The sequence below is a fragment of the Ovis aries genome, chromosome 18 (genome assembly GCF_016772045.2).
Source record: "Ovis aries strain OAR_USU_Benz2616 breed Rambouillet chromosome 18, ARS-UI_Ramb_v3.0, whole genome shotgun sequence".
Classification (NCBI taxonomy): Eukaryota; Metazoa; Chordata; class Mammalia; order Artiodactyla; family Bovidae; genus Ovis; species Ovis aries.
Genome location: NC_056071.1, coordinates 1,190,765 through 1,213,715, shown reverse-complemented (window position 1 = coordinate 1,213,715; position 22,951 = coordinate 1,190,765).

Here is a 22,951-nt window from a genome sequence, read left to right as displayed (position 1 = left end):
AAGGGTGAGCATATTCTGCAATTAGCAAGTGAGTATACAGAAAAGGAGACTTCCCAGCAAAATGATGTTGCCCAACCATTCCTTTTTTTTTTTTTTTAATGTAGGCGTCACAATTCAAACAGAGATAGGAGTTTAAAACACATCAAATCTAGACTATAATTATTCTCTATGCAACTGAAACTGGAGTCTGCAAAAAGTAATCAGAGCTCCTACATCACACAATATACAAAAATTAACTCAAAATGGATATGGATGAAAGTTCGTTTGTAAGAGTAAAATGCAAATCTTTTAGGAGGAAACGAAGACGTAAATCTGTGTGATTCTGACTGAAGGAATGGTTTCTTAGATACACCAATGCACAAGCAACCAAAATAAATAAATTGGACTTCATCACAAGTACGTTAAGTTTTTTCTTGAAAGGTCACTTAAAAAAATGAAATGACAGCCAGCATAATAGTAAAAAAATTTGCAAATCATAATGCTATCTGATAAAGGAAGACTTACAATTCAAAACTAAAAAGACAAAAAATTTAATGGGCAAAGGATTTGAATTTGATAATTCACCCAAAACTGGCAAACAAATGGCCAATCACCACATGAAAGGATGCTCAGCATCATTAATTCTTAGAGAAATGCAAATGAATGGCCCCATGAAATACGAATTCACACTCACTAGGAGGGCTATAATCAGAAAGACAATAACAAGTGTTAAGGAGGATGTGGAGAAATTGGAACCTTTCAACACAGCACATAGGAATGTAAAATAGTGTAGTCATTTAGGAAGAGTTTGCTGCTGCTGCTAAGTCGCTTCAGTTGTGTCCGACTTAACCATAAAGTTACCGTATGTTCCCTCCTAGAGTTCTATTCCTAAGTATGTAACCAAAAATAAATGAAAACACACATCTGCAAAAAGTTATACATGAATTTTCATAACAATCCTGCTGTAATAGTCAGAAGTGGAAATAAATGTCTATCAACTGGTGAATGATTAAGCAAAATATATGGTATGGTATAACTGTACAATAGAATAGCATTTGGCCATTAAAAGGAATGAAGTATTGATTCATGCTACAAAATGGATGAACCCTGAATATGTTAAGTGAAAGGCTGTATTCTTTTATGTGTCCATTAAATGAATTGTTCAAAATAGGCAAATCCATAGAGTTGGAAAACTGATTAGTGATTGTCAGGAAATTAAAGAAAGAAAAAATGGAGATGGACTGCTAATTGTTAAGTGTTTCTTTACAGAATGATGAAATGTTCTGGATTTGGATAGTTGGGAGGGTTGTAAAACATTGTGAATACACTAAAAAGCACTAAATTGTGCAGTTTTTACAAGATTTTCTTGTATATGCAATATAAGTTAATTTCTTTTTAATCCCAATTGAGGGACATTCTACAAAATACCTGACTAGTAATTGCCAAAACTGTCAAGAGCATCAAAAACAAAGGCTGATAAACTTTCTGATTCTTATCATAACCAAGAAGAGCCTTGAGACAGGAGTACTAAATGTAATATATCATCCTGAATGAGATCTTGGACATTATGGAGAAACTGAGGACATCTGAATAAACCATAAACTTCTGTTAATAATAATGTACCAATATTGGTTCATTATTGTAATGAATGTACCATACAAATGTAACATATTGATAATAGGGAATATATGTATGAGATATAGGGGAACTCTCTGTACTACCTTCAAAATATGTAAATATAAAAGTATTCTGAAGTTAAATTTGGTTAAGGGAATAAACCTGATCAGAAAATGATATGCAAAAATATTCTAACATGGTCACCTATAAAGGAGAAGAAGGCTCACATACAAGGGAAGAAGGGAGACTTCCTACTGAAAAAAAAATCTAATTTGAAAGATTTTTTTTCTGTAACTTGAATTTATGAACTATATGAAGTAAAAAGTAAAGGGAACATAACAAGTTGTTCAAGGAAACTTGTCTGGCAAAAGACAATAAAGTTGAAATGGAAAACACAAGAGAACTCATTTGCTATATACTTAGATAATGAATTATCATTAATTCTGTATCTTCAATGAATCATTAATTGTCATTAATTATCACTACAGCCAGAACATATAGAAATCAATAAGGAAAAGGGAACCTCAAAGAAAAAAGTGCAAGGATGCCCAATCATTATGAAGTATCTTCCAGGTACTTTAACACTAGTTCAAATAACAACCATATAACTTATTTCGAATCTCCATCTCTTTTACAGGTTAGGAAATTGAGACACAGAGCAGTAAAAATCGACACTCAAAGTCACACAGCTCATAGGTGGTTGAGCTCAGATTCAAGCCCAGCACCCTGGCTCCAATACCTGTGCTCTTAACCTCTACTCTTAACCATCTGTAATGGCCTAACCATCTTGTAGGGGTAATGACTCTGTTCATTATAATTTTAATTCCACAACCGATGTGCACAAATCCACATATGAGAACCCAAGCAGAAAGCTGGGTGAAAAGAGAAAACAACACAAAAACCCAAAACTGCCTTCTTATTCTTACTTAAGGCACTGGGAGGGAGGCCTGGAGTACTCTTGGGGTCTCAAAGAGTCAGACACGACTGAGCAACTGAACTGAACTGAACTGAAGGGGACAACAGAGGATGAAATGTTTGGATGGATGGCATCACCGACATGATGGACATGAGTTTGAGTAGGCTCCAGGAGTTGATGATGGACAGGGAAGCCTGGCGTGCTGCAGTCCGTGGGGTCACAAAGAATCAGACACGACTGAGCGACTGAACTGAACTGAAGGCACTGGGTGGCAGTCTTTCACTACAGGCACAATTGGTTCACAAGCTCAACAGGAGAGAGAAATCTTTGCTGCAGGGCCCCTCCCCCACCTTGGGAACAGCAGGAGGGAGATTCTCCTATTAGCAGCCTTCTTGGAAAGTCCCAGGACCAATTCAGGAAGAGGCTGATCAGGGGAAGAAAGTACCTACTTGTTTAGAAACAAAACACGCATAATAAAAAGATACTCTTCCACCCACAGATTGTATATACATTCTCACTATGTCTCCAGATTTGGGGGGCAAGAATTCTCTAGACGGTCAAAGAACCACATCACATCCCACCTACAGCTTATGCATTTTTTAATGGTTAGGAAGGAATCGAAAGAAATAATATTTTGTGATACAAAAATTATATGAAGTTCAAATTTCAGTATTCAGGAATAAAGTGCATGTAGAACATAGCTGAATAGAAAAACCCAGACTTTTCCCAAGTAAGGAAAAATCCAGGTCCCAAACTGCTGTGTGTTTCCCCTTTAGCCTTACACAACTATCACACTCACATAGAATACTTCACTTCTGACATTTCCATCACCAAATATGTGTTGGGATTTCTCTAAACCAAGTAATTATCCATATACCAGCTGGATGTTGTACAATTTAACTCAATTCTAATATTATCTGCCTGGATATAGTGTCAGATAACACAGGTCAGAGCCCACAGCTCACTTCTACAAGACTTCTCCTACCCGGCATCAGATGCCAAGTGCAAGAATACTCCCCAGGTTATCCATAACTTCTGCAGACAAAGAATGTACCCTGCCATAGCAGTAAACAAAGGATGCTGCCACCATCAAGCCATCAGGCTCTGTAGCCACCCCCAGCTATGCACCCGGAGGGGATTCAGGATGGAGAAAAACAGGATGTTGACCCTATATGGTTAAGGTGCACATCAAAGGAATGATTTCAATGAGCCCAGGCTCCTGCATCTTCCGAAACACAGAAAAAGTGTTAAGTTCATTAACTTGAGATATCTGGTTTTTCTCTAATTAACAGCAGACTTTCAATGTTTCCACCACCTGGTTGTGGAGTGGGGGGTTGGTTGGTTGTTTTTTGCAAAAGCTCCTAAATATCTTGGCTCCTTCTTTACCTCTGGGAAACAGTCCCTCAGGACTGAGGGATTATTTTATGGGTTTCAGTCCTCAGAAAATCTGCCAAATAAAACAGAATTATCAACTTTTAGGTTGTGCTTTTTTCCCCCCAGTCAACACTTCTGTGGTTTGGAGGCTCCTATGATCTCCTCAATTTATTTGCTAGAGCAACTCACAGAATTTAGGGAAACCTTTACCTACATTTCCTAGTTTATTAAAGATATGATAAATGATACAGCTGAACAGCCTGAAGAGATACTTAGGGTGAGGTCTGGGAGGATTGACTGGGGTGCATCAAAGTCCTCCCAGTACACAGATAGTTCACCAATCTACAACTTTGCCAAACGTCGTACTTTGGCAATTTTTGTGGAGCCTTCTTCATATAGGCATGTTCAATTATTAACTCCATTTACAGCCCCTCTCCTCTCTAGAGAAGTGAGGGGTGGGACTGAAAAATTCCAGGCTTCTAAGCATGGCTTGGTCTTTCTGATGTTCAAGAGTCACCCAGTAGCCCACCCAGTCACCTCATTAGAACAGAAGATGCTCCAAATATTCTTCTCACATAGCAACTTACAAAAGATTTAGGAGCCTTGTATCAAGGATGAGGTCAAAGACAAATATTAGAACCAGAGATACCCCTAGTGTTCTTATTGTTCAGTCACTCAGTTGTGTTCAACTCTTTGAGACCCCATGGACTGCAGCACACCAGGCTACCCTGTCCTTCACCATCTCCTGGAACTTGCCCAAACTCCTGTCCATCGAGTTGGTGATGCCATCCCACCATCTTATCCTCTGTCATCCCCCTGCTCTTCCTGCCTTCAATCTTTCCCAGGATCAGGGTCTTTTCCAATGAGTGAGTTCTTCACATAAGGTGGCCAAAGTGTTGGAGCTTCAGCATCAGTCCTTCCAGTGAATATTCAGGGTTTATTTCCTTTAGGATTGACTGGTTTGATCTCCTTGCAGTCCAAGGGACTCTCAAGTCTTCTCCAACACCATAGTTCAAAAGCGTCAATTCCTCGGCACTCAGCCTTCTTTATAGTCCAGTTCTCACATTCATACATGACTACTGGAAAAACCATAGCTTTGACTAGATAGACCTCTGTTGGCAAAGTAATGTCTCTGCTTTTTAATATGCTGTCTAGGTTGGTCAAAGCTTTTCTTCCGAGGAGGAAGCATGTTTTAATTTCATGGCTGCAGTCACCATCTGCAGTGATTTTGGATCCCAAGAGAATAAAGTCTGTCACTGTTTCCACTGTTTCCCCATTATTTGCCATGAAGTGATGGGACTGGATGCCATGATCTTAGTTTTTTGAATGTTGAGTTTTAAGACAAGTGTTCTTATTACTTAGGAATTTATAAGGTTTTAGGAGCTCTGTGGCAGGAACTAGGAGCAGAGACTGGCATATAATTTTTTTTTCTGTTATCTCACAATAGCTTTGTACATTTGCTTACATATTATCTGTGGTTACAACTACAGAGCTGAGTAGTTACAACTGATGGGGTTAAAGGCATACTGTATCTGGTGGCTCAGATGGTAAAGAATCTTCCTGCAAGGTGGGAGGCCTGGATTCAATCCCTAGGTTGGGATCATCCCTTGGAGAAGGGAATGGTGACTCATTCCAGTATTCTTGCCTGGAAATCCCAAGGACAGAGGTGCCTGGTGCACTACAGTCCATCAGGTCAAAAAGAGTCACACACTACTGAGGGACTAACACACATATCCCCAACATAGGGGCTTCCCCAGTGATTCAGGTGGTGAAGAACTCCCCTACCAATGTAGGAGGCTCAAGAGACATGGGTTCCATCCCTAACTCAGGAAGATCCCCTGGAGAAGAAAATGGCAAACTGCTCCAGTATTCTTGCCTGAGAATTTCATGGACACAGGAGCCTGGCAAGCTACAGTCCATGAGGTCACAAAGGAGTTGGACAGGACTGAGCACACCCACACACACTCATGCATGCACCTCAACACATGCTTCATTGAATATTTTAAGCTGAAGGTTCGGAGGAAATAGAAGAGGCAGGAAGGCAGGAAGGTCATTGTGATCTTCTCCCAAACTTCCTCTAAGATGAGTCATAAGAATCTCCCATGAGAGGTGCCCGTACTATACCCAGGGGGAAGGATCATTTTTATTTTGAAAGACAAAAGGATGCCAAAAGGAATAAGAAATTACCATAATAAATTTCATTCAGTTTTATTCACTAAGCTCATCCTCTCTGACATTTTTGTACAAACTTGGCATTAAAATAGTCAAGGTCTGTTTCTATAGGAATTTAGAATTGTATAGAATTTAGAATTTTCCTTAGGAACGAAGGCTCCTATGTCACATACAACTCACATTAACTAAATCTGTATGGGGAATTCCTCAGTGGTTCAGTGGTTAGGACTCCATGTGTTCACTGCTGAGGATCCAGGGTGTGATCCTTGGTTGGGGAACTAGGATCCCACCAGCCACCCAGAGCTGGCAAACGAAAAAGTCATAAATAAATTTGGTTGTCTTTGTAAGTTCAGTTTTCAAACCCTGCCAGGACAGGGTTGAGGAGAGCTTCTTCCTGCACTAAACAGCAGAAACTATTTGGTCCACAAAACCAGAAATATTTACTATCTGACTGTGATGGTAATTTTATGTGTCAAATTGACTAGGACATGCTGCTGCTGCTGCTAAATCGCTTCAGTCATGTTTGACTCTGTGTGACCCCAGAGACGGCAGCCCACCAGGCTCCCCCATCCCTGGGATTCTCCAGGCAAGAACACTGGAGTGGATTGCCATTTCCTTCTCCAATGCATGAAAGTGAAAAGTGAAAGTGAAGTCATTCAAGTGTGTCTGACTCTTAGTGACCCCATGGCCTGCAGCCTACCAGGCTCCTCCATCCATGGGATTTTCCAGGCAAGAGTACTGGAGTGGGTTGCCATTGCCTTCTTCTGACTAGGATATAGTACTCAAATATTTGGTCAAACATCATCTGTTTGTTGCTGTGGAGATATTCTTCAGATGGGATTAACATTTAAATCAGTAGACTTAGAGCAAAGCAGATTATTCCCATAATGTAGGTAAGTCTCATTCAATCAGTTGAAGGTCTTAAGCAAAAGCAGACTGAGGTCCCCAAAGAAAGATAGAATTCTGCCAGCAGATGGCCTTTGGACTCTTTCTGTACATTCAACACTTCCTGGGTTCCCAACCTGCTGGCTTACCCTGCAGATTTTGGATTTGCCATTGACTCACATGAGTCAATTTCTAAAAATAAATTTTTATTTGTCCAACAAATTGGCCCTTTAGAGAAAAAGGTTGCTGATCTTTATCTTAGTCACTTTTATCACAAAAGTTGTCAGGAATTCCTAGTCAGAATAGTGTGATTAACAATCTTCCTTTTCCAATTTATGTAAATGAAACCATCAGGCTGACATATAGCAACAACATGGATGAAATTTCAGGGCGTTATGTGAATGAACTATGGCAGACAGCAAAGGACAAATATTATATGATTCTACTTACATGAGATAACTGGAGTAGTCAGATTCATAGAGACATAAAGTAGAATGGTCATTGGTAGGGGCTGGGAATAGGGAGAAATGGGGAACTGTTGTTTAGTGGGTACTGTTTTAGTCATTCAAAATGAAATGAGTTCTGGAGATGTATGGTGGATGGTTGCAGAACAGTGTGACATACAGTGCCACTGAGCTGTACATTTAAAATGGTAAGTTTTATTTAACATGAATTTTATTACAGTAAAAAATAGTACAAAGCACTATGATGAGTAAGCAAATTATTAGATTCATGAAAAGCCCAGACACAAATTAAAAAAAAAATACCCCAAATGTCTATATATTATAGTTTTCCAGGGAAATTGTCTGATTCTGTTAATTGGTTTATAAGTTATTTGAAAAATATACTTAAATAATTTTTACATCAACAGTAAATTCTGTTGATAATTTAAAATAAGTAATATATTTCTTTGGTCTCTACTACTGTGGCACCAACCATCATTACTCCATTGGTCCAAACTTGTACTATCAGCAAATTTGTCTCCCGTCCATTGAGACACTGATTCCCAACACTTTCACATTTTCAGCACCACATTCTTAGCAGATATCAAGAATCAGAGCTCCTAAAAGTTTGTGCTGGGCTGTGCTAAGTAATTTCAGTCATGTCTGACTCTTTGCGACCCTGTGGACCATAGCCTGCCAGGTTCCTCTGTCCATGGGATTCTTCAGGAAAGAATACTGGAGTGGGCTTCCATCTCTTCCTCCAGGGGTCTAGTTTATAAGGCACCAAACTCAGCTTCCCAGATCTTGATGCCAAAAGGCATATTAAGCTGTACCTAATTCTTAGAGATGTTTTACACAAAATCATAGAATATAAGTAAATGTATCTTTCAGCAAGTGGTTCATTAATGACACAACTTAGAGTCCACTGATGAGAATCTTGAATGGGAAAGAGCAGGAAGAGTGCAAAAGGGAGAAAGAATATAAGCCACAAAATTTATACTATATCTTTGCCTTAGTCCCAAAGAGTGCATATCCATAGTATACTTTTCTCAAAAGCGAAATGAGCTTTCTAATACCTAACCTTATTTGGGGCAAATTTTCAGATACCATTGCACTGAACCAGAGATCAAATTGCCAACATCTGTTGGATCATAGAAAAACAAAGAGTTCCGTGGCGGATTCATGTCAATGTATGGCAAAACCAATACAGTATTGTAAAGTAAAATAAAGTAAAAATAAAATTTTAAATAAAAAGGAAAAAAAAAGAGGGTTCCAGAAAAACATCTACTTCTGCTTTATTGACTATGCCAAAGCCTTTGACTATGTGGATCACAACAAATTCTGGAAAATACTGAAAGAGATGGAAATACCAGACCACCTGACCTGCCTCTTGAGAAATCTGTATGCAGGTCAAGAAGCAACAGTTAGAACTAGACATGGAAAAACAGACTTGTTCCAAATTGGGAAAGGAGTAAGTCAAGGCAATATATTGTCACACTGTTTATTTAACTTATATGCAGAGTACATCATGAGCAATGCCAGGTTGGATGAAGTGCAAGCTGGACTCAAGATTGCCAGGAGAAATATCAATAACATCACATATACAGATGACACCACCCTTATGGCAGAAAGTCAAGAAGAACTAAAGAATCTCTTGATGAAAGTGAAAGAGGAGAGTAAAAAGTTGGTTTAAAACTCAACATTCAGAAAACTAAGATCATGGCATCTGGTCCCATCTCTTCATGACAAATAGGTGGGTAAACAATGGAAACAGTGACAGACTTTATATTTTTGGCTCCAAAATCTTTGCAGGTGGTGACTGCAGCTGTGAAATCAAAAGATGCTTGCTCCTTAGAAGTAAAGCTATGACCAACCTAGACAGAATATTAAAAAGCAAAGACATCACTCTGCCAACAAAGGTTCTTCTAGTCAAAGCTTTGGTTTTCCAGTAGTCATGTATGGATGAGAGAGTTGAACTGTAAAGAAAGCTGAGCACCGAAGAATTGATGCTTCTGAACTGTGGTGTTGGAGAAGACTCCTGAGAGTCCCTTGAACTGCAAGGAGATCCAACCAGTCCATCCTAAAGAAGATCAGTTCTGAATATTCATTGGGAGGACTGATGCTGAAGCTGAAACTTCAGTAATTTGGCCACCTGATGCAAAGATGTGACTCACTGGAAGAGACCCTGATGCTGGAAAACATTAAAGGCAGGAGAAGGGGATGACAGAGAATAAGATGGTTGAGTGGCATCACTGACTCAATGAACATGAGTTTGAGCAAGCTCCGGGAGTTGGTGATGGACAGGGAAACCTGGCGTGCTGCAGTACATGGAGTCATAAAGAGTCAGATACAACTGCACAGCTGAACTGACTGATATCTAGAAAAGCACTAATTCTCTTCATGATAACATCAGATCCTTGTGACTAGCAGAAAAAACTTTTGTAAAATGAGGTCTTAATTGTATTGAACTCTACCTTCACCAAAACCTTATATATTGACTTTCTTTCCACTGCCTCTTTGAAGCAGTCTCTCAGCGGTATCTGAGCTGTTGCCTCCTAGGCTGCGGTCCTCATTTCAGCCCAAACGAAATTTAACACAATTTTCTGATAGTATCTGTAGGGTTTTCTAAGTAAAATATCATATCATCTGCAAATAGTGAGAGTTGTACTTCTTCCTTTTCAGTCTGGATTCCTCTTATTTCTTTCTCTTCTCTGATTGCCACAGCTAGCACTTCTAAAACTATATTGAATAATAGTGGTGAGAGTGGGTACCCTTGTCTTATTCCTGATCTTAGAGGGAATGTTTTCAGTTTCTCACAATTTAGAGTAATGTTTTCTCTGGGCTTGTTGTATATGGCTTTTATTATGGTAAAGTAGGTTCCTTCTATGCCAATTTTTTGTTTTTGAAGAGCTTTTATCATAAATGGGTGCTGAATTCTTTCAAAAGCTTTGTCTGCATCTATTGAAATTATCGTATGGTTTTTATCTTTCAAGTTGTTAATATGGTGTGTCACACGGATTGATCTGCATATATTAAAGAATCCTTGCACCAGACAGAATGACCATAACCAAAAAATCCACAAACAGCAAGTGCGAAAAAGGAACGCTCCTACACTGCTGGTGGGAATGTAAATTGATATAGTCACTATGGAAGACAGTATGGAGATTCCTTAAAAAACTATAAATAAAACCATATGACCCAGCAATTAAACTTCTAGGCATATACCCTGAAGAAACCAAACTGAAAAAGATACACTGGGGTATCTTTGCAACACTATTTAGAATAGCCAAGGCCTGGAAGATGACTGGATAAAGAAGATGTGGTACATATATATATATACAATGAAATAGTACTCAGCCATAAAAATGAACACATTTGAGTCAGTTCTAATGAGGTGCATGAACCTACAGCCTATTCTACAGAATGAAGTAAGTCAGAAAGAGAAAAGAAGTATCATATATTCATGCATGTATTTGGAATCCAGATGGATGTTACTGACAAAACTTTTCAGAGAGCAGCAATGGAGACACAGACATAGAGAACAGACTTATGGACAAGGGTGGGGGAAATGAGGGAGAGGGTGAAACAAATGAAGAGAATAGCATGGACGCATATACACTAACATATGTAAATAGATAGCCAATGGGAATTTGCTATATGAGTCAGAGAACTCAAACCGGGACTCTATAGTAACCTAGAGGGGTGGGAATGGGAGTGAGGTGGGAGGGATATTCAAGAGGGAGGGCACATGTATACACCTATGATTCATTCATATTGATGTATGACAGAAATCAAAGCAATAGTGTGAAGCAATCATCAATCAATTAAACACTAAGACAAACAAAACTTGCAACTCTCACATTGTGCATCTTTTTTAGTCAACACTATAAAAGGCCAAAAAGTGGATCGTGCCCCAATTTCTAGAAATCCCCATCCCTTCCCCCAGATAGTTAGGATAATCCTCTTACTCATTATCCTACAAAATTACCCAACCCTATAAAAACTAATAGCCCCATAACGTCATACCCTGGTGACTCTTGCCTTCGAAGATGGTCCACACTCTGTCTATGGAGTGTTTATCTCCCTGAATAAATCTTCTTTTCCCCTACTGTGGCTCACTCTTGAATTCTTTCCTGTAAGAGCCCAGAACCCACATTTGGCGGCTGTCCCAGGGACTCAGACGTAACCTGGGATGTGATTGTGCTCTCTAGTACTACTCTCTTTCCTGCAACACTACGGAACTGGATACTTGTGATATTGCAACTTAGAATAAGATACATATATCTCCCTTTTTCTGGCGTAGAGCTCCTAAAACCCTTGCAATTTCTTGTGCTGAGAGTAAAAATGGTATTTTTTGTTATGCTAATAAGGTGATTTTAGAAGATAGGGAAGAATGAGGGCTGGCTTGGTTGCCAAGATAAGCAAGTGATTAGGAAGGTGGCACTTTCAATCCCATCCCCAGATTTAATAAACTGTACCTAGGTAATGAAGATTCCATTAAAAACAAAAGGATGGGGTTTGGAGAACTTCTAGGTTTGTGAACTAGAAATATTTCATACACCACAGTGCTGGGCCCACTCTCCACAGGGATGGAGTCCCTTTGATCAGGACCTTGCACTCGGTATCTGTTCTTGCAGCTGCTGATTCCTAACTTTTAATGTGCTTTGTAATAACCTGGTAATACAGTGAGTAAAACAGTTTTCTAAGTCCTGTGAGCCATTCTAACAAATTAATTGAATCCAAGTGGTCATAGGAAGCTCTGATTTTTAGCCAGCTGGTCAGAGAAACAGGAGATAACCTGAACTTGCAATTGATATCTGAAGCAAGAGGGGCAGTTTCTAGGGCTGAGCCCTTAACCTGTGAAATCTGATACTATCTCTGGTTGGATGACGTCAGATTTGAGTTGAATTTCAGTGTCTGGTGTCAGACAATTGCTATCTGGTATCAGACAATGGCTTGGTGGTTGTAGGGGAAATTTTCCCACATGTTGGAATTGCGTATACAAACCTTAATACTCAAAGTCCAGTCAGGCCTCAAGTGCCATTCTTTTTTTTTTCTTCAAGTACCATTCTTCTATAGCTTCTGCGTCAATGACAGCTCCAGAAACACACTGGTTGGGAGGGCAAGACAAAGGGGTGGGGAACTGAGGAAACCAATTAACTTGAAGGCTTCCCTTCAAGTACCATTTATTCTCTAGTACATTTTTTGAATAAAGTGATAACAAAACTGATGCTCAGATGCTTGAAGGACTTGCCCAAGATCACAGACCTTTTTAAAATTATCGTAAGGTTAAGAAAATCACAAGCTCAAGGCACTGAATCAACAAGATATAGAAATAGACTGTACTACAGATGTGGAGTGGGTTGCCCACCTAACTATTCTTGCCTGAGGATCCAAAGGACAGGAGTCATGGGGTTTCAAAGAGTCAGACATGACTGAGTGACTAAGCACATAGATGTGGAAGATACTACAGATGCTGAAGAACTTATTAAAGAATGTGAAGAAATAATATGTGAAAATGTCAGAATAAACTATCACTTATTGGAACTGAGACATTCGCTGATTCAAATGCTCAGTTATTACAAATTATGTAAGTAAAATATTTCACCACCACTGGATTTAGTCAATGTCAGAAAGAAACTCCTACTATTCCACTGAATGAAGCTGTTCTGCCTGGTAATATTAGGCAAGATTCCAAAAATTAAGGCATGATCTAGCAATGGTATGGAGAAGGCAATGGCACCCCACTCCAGTACTCCTGCCTGGAAAATCCCATGGACGGAGGGCCTAGTAGGCTGCAGTCCATGGGGTCTCTGAGAGTCGGACATGACTGAGAGACTTCCCTTTCCCTTTTCACTTTCATGCACTGGAGAAGGAAATGGCAATCCACTCCAGTGTTCTTGCCTGGAGAATCCCAGGGACGGGGGAGCCTGGTGGGCTGCCATCTATGGGGGTCACACAGAGTCGGACACAACTGAAGTGACTTAGCAGCAGCAGCAGCAATGGTAATGTCTACTATTCAAAAAATGAAAAGATAAAAGTTAAAACAGTGATTGGATATACAGCAACAGATACTGGAATCCTTTAATTAACTCAACAATGAAATATCACATAGTGACATATTTTTCTGAGTTGAGAAACTTTAATAAGCTGAAAACAATATTTAATATAAAAGAATATGAAGAAAAACTCTTTATTACCTTGCATGAGTTTCTAGAAGACCATTTTTTATAATTGATAGAAGATTGAAAAAGACAAGAAAAAAATCAAGTAAATAACCTAACTTTACACCTCAAGCAAATACAAAAAGAAGAAATGAAGAAACCCAGGGTTAGTAGAAGGAAAGAAATCATAAAAATTTGGGCAGAAATAAATGAAAAAGAAACAAAGGAGACTATAGCAAAAGTTAACAAAACTAAAAGCTGGCTCTTTGAGAAGATAAAAAGAAAAATAGACAAACCATTAGCCAAACTCATCAAGAAAAAAAGGCAGAAGAATCAAATCAACAATCTCTTCAACACGTGGTACTGGGAAAACTGGTCAACCACTTGTAAAAGAATGAAACTAGAACACTTTCTAACACCACACACAAAAATAAACTCAAAATGAATGAAAGATCTAAACGTAAGACCACAAACTATAAAACTCCTAGAGGAAAACAGGCAAAACACTCTCCTAAATCACAGCAGGATCCTCTGAACCCACCTCCCAGAGTAATGGAAATAAAAGAAAAAATAAACAAATGGGAGCTAATTAAACTTAAAAGCTCTTGCACAATGAAGGAAACTATATGCAAGGTGGAAAGACAGCTTTCAGAATGGGAGAAAATAATAGCAAACAAAGCAAGGGACAAAGAATTAATCTCAAAAATATACAAGCAACTCCTGCAGCTCAATTCCAGAAAAATAAACAACCCAATCAAAAAATGGGCTGAAGAACTAAACAGACCTTTGTCCTAAGAAGACACACAGATGGCTAACAAACACATGAAAAGATGCTCAACATCACTCATTATCTGAGAAATGAAAATCAAAACCACAATGATGTACCATGTCATGCCAGTCAGAATGGCTGCTACCAAAAATTCTACAAACAATAAATGCTAGAGAGTGTGTGGATAAAAGGGAACCCTCTTACAGGGTTGGTGGGAATGCAAACCAGTACAATCACTATGGAGAACAGTGTGGAGGTTCCTTAAACAACTGGAAATAGAACTGCTATATGACCCAGAAATCCCACTCTGGGCATATGCACCGAGGAAACCAGAGCTGAGAGACACGTGTACCCGTGTTCATCGCAGCACTGTTTACAATAGCCAGGACATGGAAGCAACCTAGATGTCCATTGGCAGACGAATGGATAAGACAGCTGTGGTACATATACACAACGGAATATTACTCAGCTATTAAAAAGAATGCATTTGAATCAGTCCAATGAGGTGGATCAAACTGGGGCCTATCATACAGAGTGAAGTAAGTCAGAAAGAAAAACACCAACACAGAATATTAGCGCATACTTATGGAATTTAGAAAGATGGTAACGATGACCCTATATGTGAGACAGCAAAAGAGACACAGATGTAAAGAAAAGACTGTTGGACTCTGTGGGAGAAGGCGTGGGTGGGATGATTTGAGAGAATAGCGCTGAAACATGTGTATTACCATATGCGAAACAGATTGCCAGTCCAGGTTCAATGCATGAGACAATGCTCAGGACTGGTGCACTGGGATGACCCGGAGGGATGGGATGGGGAGAGAGTTAGGAGGGGGGTTCAGGATGGGGAACACATTTACACCCATGGCTGATTCATGTCAATGTATAGCAAAAACCACTACGATATTGTCAAGTAATTAGCCTCCAATTAAAATAAATAAGTTCTGTTCAGTTACTCAGTCGTGTCCAACTCTTTGTGACCCCATGAACTGCAGCATGCCAGGTCTCCCTGTCCATCACCAACTCCCGGGGTTCACTCAGATTCACATCCATTGAGTCAGTGATGCCATCCAGCCATCTCATCCTCTGTTGTCCCCTTCTCCTCTTGCCCTCAATCCTTCCCAGCATCAGGGTCTTTTCCAATGAGTCAGTACTTTGCATCAGATGGCCAAAGTACTGGAGTTTCAGCTTCAATCCTTCCAATGAACACCCAGGACTGATCTTCTTTAGGATGGACTGATTGGATTTCCTTGCAGTCCAAGGGACTCTCAAGAGTCTTCTCCAACACCACAGTTCAAAAGAATCAATTCTTCAGTGCTCAGCTTTCTTTATAGTCCAACTCTCACATCCATACATGACTACTGGAAAACCATAGCCTTGACTAGCTGGAACTTTGTTGACAAAGTAATGTCTCTGCCTTTTTAATTTAAATTTATTTATTTTGTCTCTGCTTTTTAATATGCTGTCTAGGTTGGTCATAACTTTCCTCCCAAGGAGTAAGCATCTTTTAATTTAATGGCTGCAATCACCATCTGCAGTGATTTTGGAACCCAGGAAAAAAAAAATTGAAAAAGAGAAACATTGTCCATTCATGCCTCCTTTGTCATATATTAATTGACCATAATTGCCTAGGTTTATTTCTGGGCTCTCTATTCTGTTCCATTGACCTATGCATTGGTTTTTCTGCCAGTACCACACTGTTGTGATTACTGTAGCTTCATAATATAGGATGAAGTCAGGGAACTTGATTCCACCAGCTCTGTTCTTTCTCAATATTGTTTTGGCTACTTGGGGTCTTTTGTGTTTCTATATATATTTTAAAATTATTTGTTCCAGTTTTGTGAAACATATTCATGGTGTTTTGATAGGGATTTCATTAAATCTGTAGATTTCCTTGGTTAATATTGTCATTTTAAAAATATTGATTCTTCAAGTACAAGAAGACATACCTTTCCATATATTTGTGTTGTCTTCAATTTCCTTCTTCAGTGTCTTATAGTTTTCCAAGCACAGGATTTTTGACCCCTTAGATAAACTTATTCTTAAGCATTTTATTCTTTTTTATGTAATAGTAAGAGGATTATTTCCTTGGTTTCTCTTTCTGAGTAAAATTGGATGGAAAACCCAAATAGATATTTTCCCAAAGAGGACATGAAGACGGCCAACAGGCACATGAAAGATGCTCAACATGGCTCACCATTAGGGAAACACAAGTCAAAAGGTACAATGAGGTATCACTTTACACCTGCCAAAATGGCTATCGTCAAAAATAATACAACTAACAAATCTTAGCCAGAATGTTTCTTGCTGCCAGTGAGAAAGCAAATTGATGCAGTCACTATGGAAAACAATATGGAGGTTGTTAAAAATAAAAACAAAAAACTAAAAATAGCACTAACACATGCTCCGGCAATTCCACTTCTAAGTATACATCCATAGAAAACAAAAACATTAATTCTAAAAGATACATGCACCCCAATGTTCATGGCAGGATTACTTATAACAGTCAAGATATGGAAGCAATATAAGTGTCCATCAATAAATGAATGAATAAAGATGTATAGTATACATGTGTGTGAATGTATACATACACAAACACACACAATGGAATATTACTCAGTCATTTTGTACAGGCCAATACAATACACAAGTGCTCAGTCGTGTCTGACTCTTTGGAACCACATATACTGTGAGCCAAATTCACAAGCTGACAGAGTAGAAGGATATGCACTCATCTCCTCCTGTGAGAGCTCCAAAGCTGCAACTCATGGCTGAACAACTATCAACAGGAGAATGTTGGATCCAGCCAAAAAATGATACCCCACATCCAAGGGCAAAGGAGAAGCCTCTAAAGACGATAGGAGTGGCAAAATCATGTCTAGAATCAAATCCCATAACTGCCAGAAACTCTGGGGGGTGGGGGGTGGGGAGAGGTTAAACAAAGCATTGGGTGCTCCAGGATCCAGAGGCCCCAGAGAGACTGAGCCAGACCCACCTTTGAGTGTTTGAGTGTCTCCTGTGGAGGCATGGAGCAGCAGTGGCTTGCCACAGGAACAGGGGCTCTTCCTGCAGCAGAACTGGGTCACCCAATGTGACCCACCATAGAGCCGCTGAGCAGATGGCCCACAAGCTGCAGAACAATTATATAAAAGAAATTCTCGCACTTTTAAGAAAGTTCTAGGACCCACAACATATTTCCCAATCTGTGGATCTGGCAAAGGGACTGAGAATACCCAGGGAATTTGACTTTAGAGGCCAGTGGGATTTGATTACAGAACTTCCACAGGACTGGGGAAATGGATTCTTGGAGGGAACAAACAAAACCCTGTGCACACCAGGAACCAGGAGAAAGGAGCAGTGTCCCCACAAGAGATGGAGTCAGAATTTGTTGTGAGTGTCCAGGGGTCTCCTGTGGAGGTGCGGCCTCAGGCCAAATAACAGGGAGGGAATACAGTCCCACCCATCAACAGAATATTGGATTAAAAATTTACTGAGCATGGCCCAACAGTGGAAACAGTAACGAACTTTATTTTGGGGGGCTTGCAAATCATTGCAGATGGTGACTGCAGCCATGAAATTAAAAGACACTTGCTCCTTGGAAGAAAAGCTATGACTAACCTAGACAGCTTATTAAAAACAGAGACATTACTTTGCCAACAGAGGTCCATCTAGTCAAAGCTATGGTTTTTCCAGTAGTCATGTATGGATGTGTGAGTTGCACTATAAAGAAACCCGAGTGCCAAAGAACTGATGCTTTTGAACTGTGGTGTTGGAGAAGACTCCTGAGAGTCCCTTGGACAGCAAGGAGATCCAATCAGTTTATCCTAAAGGAAATCAGTCCGGAATATTCTTTGGAAGGACTGATGCTGAAGCTGAAACTCCAATACTTTGGCCACCTGATGTGAAGAACTGACTCATTTGAAATGACACTGATGCTGGGAAAGATTGAAGGTGGGAGGAGAAGGGGACGACAGAGGATGAGATGCTTGAATGGCATCACCAACTCAATGGACATGAGTTTGAGTAAACTCCAGGCACTGGTGATGGACAGGGAAGCATGGCGTGCTGTAGTCCCATGGGGTCACAAAGAGTCAGACACGATTGAGTGACTGAACTGAACTGAGCATGGCTCCACCCATCAGAACAAGACCCAGTTTCCCCTCAGTCTTTCCCATCAGGAAGGTTCCATAAGTCTCTTATCCTTATCCATCAGAGGGCAGACAAAATGAAAACCATAATCACAGAAAATTAATCAAACTGATTGCATGGACCACAACACTGTCTAACTCAATGAAATTATGAGCCATGTCATGTTGGGTCTCCCAAGATGGATGGGTCATGGCAGAGAGTTCTGAAAAAAATAAAAATAAAAATGTGGTCCACTGGAGAAGGGAATGGCAAACCAGCTCCATATTCTTGCCTTGAGAACCCCATGAACATTATGAAAAGGCAAAAAGATATGACTTTGAAAGACGAAATCTCCAGGTCAGTAGGGACCCAATATGCTACTGGAAAAGAGTAGAGAAATAACTCCAAAAAGAATGAAGAGGCAGAGCCAAACTGTAAACAACACCCAGTGGATGTGACTAATGATGGAAGTAAAATCCGATGCTGTAAAGAACAATATGGCATAGGAATCTGGAATGTTAGGTCCATGAATCAAGGTAAACTGGATGGGGTCACAGAAGATATGGCAAGAGTAAACATTGACATTTTAGGCGTCACTAAACTAAAATGGACTGGAATGGGCAAATTTAATTCAGATCACCATTATATATACTACTGTGGGCAAGAATCCCTTAGTAGAAATGCGGTAGCCCTAATAGTCAATAAAAGAATCTGAAATGCAGTACTTGGGTGCAGTCTCAAAAATGACACTATGATCTCTGTTCTTTTCCAAGACAAACCATTCAATATGACAGCAATCCAAGTCTATGCCCCAACAAGTAATACTGAAGAAGCTGAAGTTGAATGCTTCTATGAAGACCTACAAGACGTTTTAGAACTAACACCCCCAAAAGATGTGTTTTCATTATATATGATTGGAATTCAAAAGTGGGAAGTCAAGAAATACCTGGGGTAATGGAAAATTTGGCCTTGGAGTACAGAATGAAGCAGGGCAAAGGCTAACAGAGTTTTGCCTAGAGAATGCACTGGTCATAGCAAACACACTCTTTCAACAACACAAGAGAAGACTTGACACATGGACATCACCAGATGGTCAACACCAAAATCAGATTGATTATATTCTTTGCAGCCAAAGATGGAGAAGCTCTACACAGTCAGCAAAAATAAGACCCAGAGCTGACTGTGGCTCAGATCATGAACTCCTTATTGCTAAATTCAGACTTCAATTGAAGAAAGTAGGGAAAACCACTAGACCATTCAGGTATGACCTAAATCAAATCCATTACAATTATACAGTGGAAGTGACAAATAGAATTAAAGGGATTAGATCTGATAGAGTGTCTGAAGAACTATGGATGGAGGTTCATGACATTGTACAGGAGGCAATGATCAAGACCATCCCCAAGAAAAAGAAATGCAAAAAGGCAAAATGGTTTTCTGAGGAGGCTCTGAAAAGAAGAGAAGTGAAAGGCAAAGGAGAAAAGGAAAGATATGCCCACTTGAATGCAGAGTTTCAAAGAACAGCAAGGAGAGATAAGAAAGCCTTCCTCAACGATCAATGCAAAAAAATAGAGGAAAACAATAGAATGGGAAAGACTAGAGATCTCTTCAAGAAAATTAGAGATACCAAAGGAACATTTCATGCAAAGATGGGCACAATAAAGGACAGAAGTTGTATGGACCTAACAGAAGCAGAAGATATTTACAAGAGGTAGCAAGAATACACAGAAGAACTATAGAAAAGAGATCTTCACGAAAGAAAATCATGATGTTGTGACCACTCACCTAGAGCCAGACATCCTGGAATGTGGAGTCAAGGGGGCCTTAGGAAGCATCACTACACACAAAGCTAGAGGAGATGATGGAATTCCAGTTGAGCTATTTCAAATGCTAAAAGATGATGCTGTGAAAGTGCTGCATTCAATATACTAGTACATTTGGAACACTCAGCAGTGGCCACAGGACTGGAAAACATCAGTTTTCCTTCCAATCCCAAAGAAAGGAAACTTCAAAGAATGTTCAAACCACAGTACAATTGCACTGATCTCACAGGCTAGGAAAGTAATGCTCAGATTTCTCCAAGGCAGGCTTCAACAATATGTGAACTGTGAGCTTCCAGATGTTCAAGCTGGATTTAGAAAAGGCAGAGGAACCAGAGATCAAATTGCCAACATTCACTGGATCATCAAAAAATAAAGGAGTTCTAGAAAAACATCTACATCTGCTTTACCCAGATTAACTAATTTTAAATATTTTGCCACATTTGCTTTATCATCTTCTGAGGATCATCACTTTCACCTGGATTACAGTTTCTAGCCCTGCCTCCTCTCTCAAACATCCTTCTAAATTATTCGGAAAAAATTAATACAGAAAGGAAGACTCCAAGAGTACAGTATGGAAAACTTCATAGAGTAATGATAGCAGAGGAAAGGGGGGTGTGGAACAAGGGGAGTTAGCAATCTAATTTTGAGAATTAAAGAATTAAAAAACCTGTAGGCATACAGATGCATTTTCTGTGATTTACATAGAACGCTGGAAACCTTCTTTCTCCCAAGAGCCCTTTATAAACAAATAACTAACATGTATACCATATGCCTGGAGTAATAGGTGAAAAGAAAAGAAAAACAGAGGTTGAAACTTTGGCTTTTGCTGCTTCCATCCTGAATAACTTCAGTATAAGCTTTCATACACAATTATATTTACATCACCAAATAAAATAATCTTATGGATTTTGTCCTTACTGTGTTCACAGTCTATTAAAGAGATAAATAGGATTTGTATTGAAGTAGCCAGAAAACCACCACTGCTAAACCAGGGGCTTCAATCTCCACTAAAACATCTTGCTGAACATGTAGATACCGACTAATCATCATCATTTGTCAGTTTTCACTTGTTTAGCTAAGTGAGCAAGTTTGGTCTACTCGTAACATTTAAGGGCTAAGGTCTAAGGATACCCATACTTAGATGCTCATGGCAGCAGTGTAGGTGAAAACTGAAGACTACACAATTTAAACAACCATCATATATAGAAGAGGCACATCTATTGTGGCATATAGATATCATGGTATTATTTCTACATATACTTAACATTACTAAATACACAACTATTCATAAGTAGATATTTATTTATACACACATACACACATAGTGATATTAGACACAGGTATAGTGTGATAGATACAGAAGGATAATGATAGAATATTATCTTGAGATGAAAATGAGCAATTATTGTTACATATAAATGGGTGAATACTGAAAACATAATATTAAGTAAAAAAAATATACATATATACACACACACACACACAGTTAAGAGCAGGAACAATTACATCGACTGCTTTCCTATACCTTAAATATGTAATTACAGGGGATAAAATTGTAAAGAACAGCATGGAGGATTCATCTCGGTTAGAAGCAGAGGTCATGATTTGGAAGGGATATCCAGCACGTTTAAGAGAGCCAAGTTACTTCTTCACTTAAATATAAGCCTGTAAAAGGCACTTAGCCTCTTTATATGAGTTTTTATTTTTTTGGCCGTGCTACATGGCTTGTGGGATCTTAATTTAACCAATGGACCACCAGGTAATTCCCTGTATGACATTTCATTATCCGTAAGATGGAATATTCCATGGAGGACAAAAACAACAATGACAAATACAGAACAAGTACTCAATAGATGCTGGCTGATTTTGGTTGTATTCACATCCTCTGTTGTACTCAAACCAAAGAAATCCTAGTTTCTGCTCAAAAGCGCAAGGTTTTAATAGGTCAAAAAGGACCACTGTGAGTTGGTCTGGATGACTGTACCCACCTTCTTATAAGCCTTGGTCGCTGGACTGGAAAATGGAAGCAGGTTCTGAGTCTCAGTTCTGGCATAATCACAGGCTCAGATCTCAAGAAACATGTTGTTTACCAAGTCCTGGCAACTCACTTTCCTTGGAGTTTAGCTCATCTCTCTGTCTGGAGCCCCTTATCTACAGGATGATTAGGAGAAACTGATCCTGCCTGTCTGTATTACAATTAAACCCCATGCTTTAGAATTCTTCACCATAGTTTCTTTTACCTGAAAAATCAGTTGGTTGTTCTTAGAATAATATAAGAAGACTCTTCTTGAGTGCAAACAGAAAATGCTTCCCACAAAATCTCTGCGTGGGTCTACAATTCCAGACTCCTGCTTTTCAAGCACATAAAAGCATGCACCTGTTTTCTTATGATTCCTAAGTAAGCCTCAGGGCAAACGCTTTTCACCTGCTTAATGTCAATTTTCTTAAACCTGGCTGTTTCAGAATCCTTCACAAAGCCAACCCTGCAGTGCTAGTTACGGTTCCATTGGTTTTGGGTCAGATCTAGTTGTGTATGAAGGTGATCCTGTCAGAAGAGCCTTGTGCAGCTGGGTTACTGTAACCATCTTTGGAAATATGCCACTCCTAGAACTTGTGAGTGTTCCCAAAAGGCAAATCATGGACTGTCTCTGCTTTGTCAGACGCTGTCCTGAGGTAGAAAG